This window comes from Schistocerca serialis, chromosome 3, assembly GCF_023864345.2.
Source record: "Schistocerca serialis cubense isolate TAMUIC-IGC-003099 chromosome 3, iqSchSeri2.2, whole genome shotgun sequence".
Classification (NCBI taxonomy): domain Eukaryota; kingdom Metazoa; phylum Arthropoda; class Insecta; order Orthoptera; family Acrididae; genus Schistocerca; species Schistocerca serialis.
In genome coordinates this window covers 951,693,143-951,703,285 of record NC_064640.1, presented here as the reverse complement: position 1 = coordinate 951,703,285, position 10,143 = coordinate 951,693,143, and the positions used below count along the sequence as shown (strand labels likewise).

Here is a 10,143-nt window from a genome sequence, read left to right as displayed (position 1 = left end):
AGAAGGATAGGACAGCTTTTGCGAGTCTGGAATCATTAACAGCTGTCTGTCAAAGAGATCCGTGGCCTGTCGGCTGGGAGTGATACAACCCTGATGTTCAAGCACAGATTAGTACCCAGTGGTGGTGGCAGCAGCTACTCGGATGCAACCTGGTGGTGATACCGGAGACAGGGTCGGATGCATTGCGCGGGCAGAGAAGAAAGGGAAACATTCTACTGCTCCCATAGACTTACAGGTCTCAGAAGGATTATGTCAGAAGTAGTCTACAAGAACTGTATGTGACTTACTTCCACCAGCAAAACAAGGCAACTAACAGAGAGAACGTAACTAGCGCTGGATATCATCAGCTATCTGACGATAGATACCATTGATTTTGGTATTGGAGGAACTAATTACGTAGTATGTGGGAACCCGCCAGAGACGTCAGAGAAGTGTCTATAATGGTTAACTGGCGAGTGTAATGTGATTACAGGAAAAAAAATCATTCACCATGCAAAGGAACGCTCATAAATTTAATTAATCAGTCAACCTATCAATGACGTGTCACCAGGCGGGTGGAGGCGAATGCAAGAGTTTCACGGATATGATTCGTGGGTTGGAGCGGTAATCAGGCATTTTTTCGTTGCTGCGAGTTTCTGTAACGAAATTTCAATCTCCTACCTACACAGGGAGAGATTACCATTGTAATAAAATAACCTCCATTACGGAATTTATAAAGTGGTATATAGTATTAACCTGATATTTACATCTCCTGTGTGCTGCTATTTGGATACCTTACGAGACTTTGTAGGTGGTGAGGCGTTTGACTACGTTAAGAGAGTTCGGAAGCGTGGGGGCATGCTATGACAAAGGTAAGGAATGCTCATAGCTCTCCATCATGAGCCAAAAGTGAGTTTAATATTCCAGTCCTGTGATACAAGACGTAACAGATATTAAGCTGATAAGAACAGATTTTTTTACCGGATGAAAGAATACATTATGTTTGTATAGCCTATGCAGTACTGCTGTACAGGATCTTCACACTAAGAATCGACAAGTAACGATACTTTAGCAATGTGAAAACGCGTGTATGCTTCAACGTCTTCTGTTTTCGGAAATAACGCACATGAAAGGGAGAAATCTACATTTCGTCCGAGAAATTCGAGGTGTGTGGGTATCACATCCTCGTCTTGGATTCAGCAAGGTGTATTTTTTTAACCTGGGGACTCTATGTTGGGGTGGAAGTGCAGTTAGATCTCAGCGGCCAAGCCGTGCCTGCTTGTCTTGCAGTGTGTTACGAAACAACGACGCCAGTTCGCGGCTGGTGACAGATGTGGACACGTGGGCTTATCAGAAGCCACAGCTTGGCTTTCCGCTTCCGGGCGGGTACAAAGAAACGCTCATGCCGGCCAGCTTTTCACTTACACGGTACACTAGGTAGATGGTGATGGAGTAGACTGAATGTGACTGGCCATTTTATTCGTCTTGAGATGCTGTGTTCAAGTAAAAACTATAGTATGATGTATTTCCAGCGATTCTGTTGGTTAGGACGCAACTTGCGACTCGTAAATAAGTATAAGAGTGTTTCACTCCGCAAGGCAATTGCTACATGATTCCCATATATAGGGAGCATGGATTTGCAGCAGCACTGGGGCACTGGGTTGGTCTCCTAATATTGTTACCCATTTTTATGTCCCTCCCAGCAGCTGCTCACTTGTAGATTGGTAGAAGGTTACTATTCTGCACTTCAGTGATAGTTTGTTGTCCTATTATTATTACCAATACTTCCAACATAGGGCTATTGGTTAGACTGTGTGGTGCAGCTCTCTAGTGCTAGATCAATAGCGAGCTATTCGCCTGCTTAGCTGAGTGGTAACATGTTTGCCTACCAAGCAGCAAGCCCGAGTTCAGTTCCCGGCCGGGTTGGAGATTTTCTCCGTTTCTGGACTGCGTGTTGTACTGATCTCATCATCACCGACATGCGTGTCGCCCTATGTAGTGTCACATAAAAGAGGACTTGCAATTCGGCGGCCGAACTTCCGAAAATGGGGCTTCCTAGTCATCAATGCCACACAATCATGTCAATAGCGGTTTAATTAATTATTAAATTAAATTGATATCAATTTGGTATCAAAAGTGTGCCATCTAGGAGTTATTGGCAAGACTGGCTAGAGCTACCCTCTAGCACTGAGTCAATGGCAGGCACCCCTCCCCAAGTCCCATGCTGCACTGACAGTGGAAATAATTAGAATTCTACCGCAGATTTTTCAATTTCCCTCCAATTTTTGAATTTCCCGCTGATAGGAGGGGGAGTTAAAGTGCGCCAGTATTCTGGTTCTACCATCTTGGATTGTAATATCATAGGTAGACTGCATGCACACGCGATCTAGGTGTAGTGTCTTTGACTACTAATCAAAATGTCCTCTGTCCGCTTAAATTTTGAATAAAAATCATCAGCAAATGGTGGCCGAAGACTTCCGGTAGCAGAAGTCACCCTCGATTCAGCCAACAAGTTTGTCAAAGAGGGTGGAAAGGTGGACAGACCTTCAGGGCACTCTTGTGCTCTGAGGGTGAGAAACTGCCCTTTAAGGGGGAGAATCAGAAATGATCAATGCCATTAGGATGCAGAAGGCATTTGAAATCACTGTATTAAAGGGACATAATGTGTACCCTCAGGACATGTGACCTGTGACTGAAAAAGTATTATGATGATGTCTCCATATCTAAAAATTCCGGACTAGATCCCATTAGGATCTCAGGGAGCGGACCGCCAAGAGGGAGGTGACTACGAGAAAAAGATTGAATAGCCAAGGTAAGGATAACGTTCTATGAGTCGGAGCGCGGAATGTCAGAAATTTGAACGTGAGAGGAAAGCTAGAAAATCTGAAAATGGAAATGCTAAGGCTCAATCTAAATAGTGTCAGTGAGATGAAATGGAAAAAAGATAAGGATTTCTGGAGAGGTGAGTATAGAGTAATATCAGCTTCTTCTTCTTGTTCTTCTAGGGCTCCTCCAGTTTCTGCATCCGAGCTTCCGTAGGTCTTCTTCCACTCCATCCAGCCATCTTGCTCGATGTCGACCTCGCCCTCTTTGTCCTCCTGAATTACCAAAGAGAATCTTCTTTATCACCTCAGACTCCTCCACTCTTGCCGCATGACCTGCCCACCTTATCCTTCCTGATCGTATGATTTTTGTTACAGGAGCATCGGCATATATGGTGTACAATTCTTCATTGTAACTTTTCCTCCATTGTTCTCTGTCATACATAATTCTCCTCAAAGCTTTCCTCTCAAATCCGTCGAGCAGCCTTGCATCGGTTCCCGTCAAGGGCCATGTTTCCGAAGCATAAGTGAGAACTGGTCTAACAAGGGTTTTATATATAGTGAATAAATTACTCAAGGCGAAATATGCCTTATTTACTGATATCAGCCTAATGTTAATTTCAGATGTCATTAAAACAAGTGATTGTGGAACCAAGAGACGCCCTCAACTCTTTCAAATGTGTATCCATTCACACGGAAAGTTGACGGCATATTGGGTTGATATGCTTTCCCACAGGCCAAGTATTTAGCTTTATCTTCATTTATCGTAAGACCCATCTTCTTACTTGCTTGACTTAAGGCTGTAAAAGCTTCTTTCAGTGCTGGTACTGTCCATGCTATGATGTCTACGTCATCTGCATATGCTTAAATCTGCACTGACTTGTAGAAATGGTGCCCCTGGTCTCTAGGCCTGCTTCCCTGGTCTCCTTCTCGAGTGCTACATTAAATAATAAGCATGCTAATGCATCTCATCGACGTAGCCCATTTTTTATTTCCAGGGGGTCTGAGTAATTTCCTCGAAATCGAATGCAGTTTTTTACGTCAGATATCATCAATTTAACCACTCTCAGGAGCTTTCCATGTATCCCCATCCCCTGTAAGGCAAGAAACAACTGTTTTCTATTGATGCTGTTGTATGCAGCCTTAAAGTCAAAAAGAGGACATGTGTTCCAGTTTTATATTGAACAGTTTTCTCCAAAATTTGGCGCAGGTTGAAAATGTGGTCTATTGTTGACCTTCCCAGTCCAAATCCGCTTTGGTATATTTCAATTTCTTTACCCACCTGTGGGAGTATCCGATCAAAAATAATATTAGATAACAACTGAACCCAGGTTCAGGAGGGTGATTCCACGGTGGTTTCTACACACCATTCGGTTGCCCTTTTTATGTATGGGACATAACATTTCTTCATTTCATTCATTTCGTATCCTTTCCTTTTCCCATATGAGAGTGATAAGTTCAAACAGAGACTGCTCTAATGTTGCTCCTCCACATTTTAGAAATTCTACAGGAATGCTATAAGTGCCGGGAGCCTTGTCATTCTTCAGTTCCCTTAAAGCTACTTCCACGTCCTCTAACCCTAGGCCATGCAGTGGCTGTTCATCATGCAATCTTTGCTCACAATCATTAGAGATATCCTCTGCTTGCTCTATCTCTAGAATCAGCAGGTCATTAAAGTACCTTCGCCATCTCTCAAGAGTCTGTTTACTCTCACTCATTATGTTTCCTTCTTCATTTATAATCAAGCTGGTTATTGGAGCAAATTGTCTTCTAGCATTGTTTACTTTTATAAAGAACTTCCTTGTTTCATTCTTCTTCTTAGACAGTTCCATACATTCTATTCCAACTTTAGTCCATTCCCTTTTCTTTCAGCGATGTGTCATCTTCTCGATCCTCCTTTCTCTCGATAATCCTCCAACAAACTTCTTGTGCAGTTCGCCTGTAATGTCTTTTGGTATGCAGTGTACTTTTCTTCAGTCACTCTCTTACATTCTTCATCAAACCATGTGGGCCTTATTGATTTTCTATCCATCCCTAGTGTTTCCTTAGCTGAAATGTCTATAGCTCATTTTATACTCAGTCATTTTTGTTCTATGTCATTACCGTCTCGCATTGTTCCTTCTTCTAGGGCCTGAAAAACTTTCTGACAGTGCGATTCGCAAGTTTCCGTTAATTGCAGTGCAGCAGTATTGTACCGTTTGTTTCTGGTATGTCTTTCTTTCTGAGCATTTGATATCCTTGCTCTTGTCTTGACCATTGAAATAAAATGATCTGAATCCACATTAGGGCCATGAAAGGTTCGAACAGCCAACAAGTTAGATTTATGCCTCTGGTCTATCAGTACATGATCAGTTTGGTTAATGGTTCCATGTGCCCTTGTGTATCTCCTTATGGGGAAACCTGGTAGATCCCACTAATATATTCCGGGAGGCTGCAAAGAGGATCAATCTTATTCCATTATCATTAGTGGTTTCATGATTATTATGGGCTCCAATTACGGTCTGGAACATGTCTTCTCTTCCAAGTTGTGCGTTAAAATCATCCAGCACGATCTTAATGTCATTCTTCGGTCACTTATAATAAGCTTTTTCAAGGGCATCACAGAAATCCCCTTTGAGGTGTTCAATAGATTGTTCTGTTGGTGCATGTCCATTAATTACCCATAATTAAAGAATCTTCCCTTAATTCTAATTACTGGCAGCCTTGGGTGTATAATTCATCACAAAATGTTTCAGATCTTTATGAACAAGTAAACCTGTACCAAAGTCAAGTCAGTTATCATCACAGCAATAGAACATAGTGCCCTCTTTCGTTTCCAATACCCTACTCCCTGTCCATCGGATTACTTAGATGACTATATAATGCTCTCCTTACGCTTCCCCTGCTGGTCTAATAACTTCTTTAGAGAGCATGGGCTATATACTGACAGAACATTCCAGGTACCAATTCGAAGATCAGTTTTCAACTTTTTAACCATTCGTTGTCCAAGATCCGTGCCATGTCTTCATCTATTAATCCGTACAGCTTCTGCTCTTTGGGTTTTTGTAACTTTACTTTCTTTTTACAGGAAGAGGGTGTTAGCCTCGAGCTCAAACCCCAACCTGGAGGACCAAGATTTGTATTAGGTTTACTTCCCTAGGGAAGCTAGCTTCACTACGCCTCTAGAGCCCTCCCTGCCCTATAGGGTAATATCAACAGCAGCAGAAAATGGTATCATGGGAGTGGGATTCGTTAGGAATAAGAAGGTAGGACAGAGATTGAGTTGCAGTGAACAGTTCAGTGACAAGGTTGTTCTCATCAGAATCGACAGCAAAGCAACACCGACAATGATAGTTACAGTATTCTTGCCGACGTCGCAATCCGAAGATGAAGGGAGAGAGAAAGTATATGAGGATATTGAACGGGTTATTCAGTACGTAATGAAAATGAGATAGTCGACGGATTGGAATTCGGTAGTAGGAGAAAAAGTTGAAGGAAGGGTTGTGGGAGAATATGGGTTTGGTACTAGAAATGAGGGAGGATAAAGACTAATTGAGTTTTGCAGTAAACTTCAGTTAGTAATAGCGAATACTCTCTGTTCAAGAATCACAAGAGGAACAGGTATACTCAGAAAAGGCTGGGAGACATGGGAAGTTTTCAGTTAGGTAACGTAATGTCAGGCAGAGACTCCGAAATCAGATACTGGTTCTTAAGGCTTACCCAGGAGCAGATATAGACTCAGATTACAATTTAGTAGTGACGAAGAGCAGACAGAAGTTTAAGAGACTAGCCAGGAAAAATCTATGCCCAAAGAAGTGGGACAAAGAAGTACTAAGGAATGAAGGAATGGGGAGATACGCTTGAAGTCCTCTGAGGGTATAGACACTGAAATAGAAAATATCTCAGTAGGCAGTTCGTTCGAAGAGGAATGGACATCGCTAAAAAGGGCAATCACTGAAGGATGAATGAAAAACATAGGTACAAAGAACAAAACTGCTAAGAAACCAAGGGTAACCCAAGAAATACTCCAGTCAATGTATGAAAGTAGGAAATACAAAATTGTTCAGGAAATTCCAGGAATATAGACGTACAGGTCACGTAGGAAATAAATAAATAGGAACCGAAAGAAAAATGTGAAGAAATTAAGGGCTGTCTCAGCATACAGGAAAGTCAAAAAGCCTTCGGTGAAGTTTAAAGCAAGGATGGTAACATTAACATCGCAATGGGAATTCCAGTGTTAAATGTAGAGGAGAGAGCAGGTAGGTGGAAAGAGTACACTGAAGGCCTCTGTGATAGGGAAGACTTAAGGCTTGCCCAGGAGCAGATATAGACTCAGATTACAATTTAGTAGTGACGAAGAGCAGACAGAAGTTTAAGAGACTAGCCAGGAAAAATCTATGCCCAAAGAAGTGGGACACAGAAGTACTAAGGAATGAAGGAATGGGGAGATACGCTTGAAGTCCTCTGAGGGTATAGACACTGCAATAGAAAATATCTCAGTAGGCAGTTCGTTCTAAGAGGAATGGACATCGCTAAAAAGGGCAATTACAGTAGGATGAATGACGCGACGTCACAGGAGAAGAAACAAGAGTCGATATAGAAGAGACAGGGGATCCAGTGTTAGAATCAGAATTTAAAAGAGCTGTGGGAGACTTAAGATCGAAGAACGCAGAAGGGATAGATAATATTCCATCAGAGTTTCTAAAGTTATCGGGGAAGTGGTAATAAAGCAACTGTTCGCGTTTGTGGGTAAAATGTGTGAGTCTGGCGGTACACTATCTAACTTTTGGAAAAGATATCATCCACACAATTCCGGAGGCAGCAAGAGCCGACAAGTACGAGAATTTCGCAGAATCAGCTTAACAGCTCATGTGTTCAAGTTGCTGACAAGAATAATACACAGCAGAATGGAAAAGAAAACTGAATATTTGTTGTGTGACGATCAGTTTCGCTTTAGGAATGGTAAAGGCACCAGAGAGGCAATTCTGACATTACGGTTGATAATGCAAACAAGACTAAAGAAAAATCAAGATACGTTTGTAGGATCTGTCGACCTGAAATAAACGTTCGACAGAGTAAAATAGTGCAAGATGTTCGAAATTTTTTGAAAAATTGGGGTAAGCTATAGGGTAAGGTGGGTAATATCCAATATGTACAGGATCCAAGTTGGGGTGGTAAGAGTGGAGAATTAAGAACAAAGTATTTGGATTAGAAAGGGTGTAAGGCAGGAATGTAGTCTTTCGCCATTACTGTTCAGTCTGTAAAAGGAAAAAGCAATGACGGAAATAAAAGAAATATTCAAGAGTGGAATTAAAATTTAAGGGGAAATGATATCAACCATAAGATTTGCTGATGACATACCTATCCTCAATGAAAGTGAAGAGGAATTACAATATCTGTTGAATGAAATGAATAGTCTAATGAATACAGAATATGGATTGAGAGTAAATAGAAGAAAGACAAATATAATGGGAGTAGTAGAAATGAGAACAGCGAGAATCTTTCATCAAGATTGGTGATCGCGAAGTAGGTGAAGTTAAGAAATTCTGCTACCTAGGCAACAAAATAACTCATGATGGTCGGAGGAAGTGGGACATAGAAAGCAAAATAGCATTGGCAAAAAGGGCATTCCAGGTCAAGAGCACTCTACTAGTATCAGACAAATGCCTTAATTTGGGAAAATGGTTCAAATGACTCTGAGCACTATGGGACTCAACTGCTGAGGTCATTAGTCCCCTAGAACTTAGAACTAGTTAAACCTAACTAATCTAAGGACATCACAAACATCCATGCCCGAGGCAGGATTCGAACCTGCGACCGTAGCGGTCTTGCGGTTCCAGACTGCAGCGCCTTTAACCGCACGGCCTCTTCGGCCGGCTTAACTTGGGAAAGAAATTTCTGGGTGTTGTATTTTCTTTTATTCGTTTTTACGTTGTCTCGTTGTCTCTGTAGAGCTGTAACATGGGAACCAAGGAGAAGTGGTTGGTTACTGGCCGGTATCCTCGTTCTATAACACAAACTGCACGCAACTGATAACTAGGTTCTTTATTCATAAGTAAATAACTACTTAAGTACCCATGTGCTGTGGTACAAGCTCTCGTCTGTATTGTCCTCGTAGCCTCAATGCTGTTGATGTAGAAGTCCTGTAAGTTCACTACGAGGTTACTGTGTGCTGCCTGTCTCTGTGCTAGAGGCTAAGTCTGCGGCTCCATCTCGGTGACACACTGGAACTCCACAGCATACAGACTCGAACTAATTGGCTAAACTAACAGGCCCTCCAGTGGCGATTTTAAATACTGATGTCTGAAAGGACGTTGGCGGCGCGTTTCCAGCGAGTCTTGTTGTTGGCATCTACCGATACTCTCGTAAGCTCTATGCCGTATGGTGTACTGGCGCTAGCACACGCCAGCACACTGAGAATATATGTTTGGCGCACAGAATTGTAGGGTAGTGAAACATGGACTGTGGGAACACCAGGAAAGAAGAGAATCGAAGCATTTGAGATGTGGTGTTACAGAAGAATGTTGAAAATTATGTGAACCGATAAGGTAAGGATAAGGAGGTTCTCTGAAGAATCGTCGAGGAAAGAAATATATGGAAAACACTAACAAGAAAAAGAGACAGGATGGTAGAACATTTGTTACGACATCATAGAATAACTTCCATGGTACAAGGGTTAGCTTTAGAGGGTGAAAGCTGTTGAGGAAGACAGAGATTGGAATACATCCAGGAAATGATTGGGGAAGTAATTTGCAATTACTACTCTGAGATAAAGAAGTTGACACAGAAGAGGAATTCGTAGCAGGCGACATCAAACCTGCCAAAAGACTGATGACTTAAAGAAAAAAAAAATTGATTGCACCAGAAAGATGATGAAATAAAGAGAGTACCCTACAACCTTTCATACCAGCGATATACAAGTACAATTTCAAAAGTTATGAATATGTTATTAGCATTTGAATTTATTACGAAAATTCGAATGTACCATGAAAATTTGAATTTACAACCGAATTTGAATTTCCTGACGATTTTGAATTCCAACCATTTTCTAGCTAGCGGTGGGAGGTTGTAATTAATGGATGAATTTAATTAGTCAATTAAATTCATATCAGTCTGATATCAAAACTGCGATGTTGCCGCATCTACACCGGGCTCTAGAGGGAGGAGTGAGGGGAGGATCCGTCATCTTGAATAAATGAAAACTGCTTCAATATCCCCACTACACCTACTCAGGGTGAGAGTGCTGAAGAACTATGACGTTTTGACGCTTTAAATACTCAGCGCCTACACCAGAAGATAATGAGTATAGCACTCGCCGAAAAGTCGCAACTACCCAGCACGAAACATGAGAAACTTTCATCAG

The 10,143-nt window shown here is 41.7% G+C and overlaps 1 pseudogene; it reads right to left on the bottom strand.

Moving 5' to 3' along the window:
* Window positions 1–819: 819 nt before the first annotated feature.
* LOC126472241 (U2 spliceosomal RNA) lies at window positions 820–973 on the bottom strand (annotated as a pseudogene).
* Window positions 974–10,143: the final 9,170 nt, after the last annotated feature.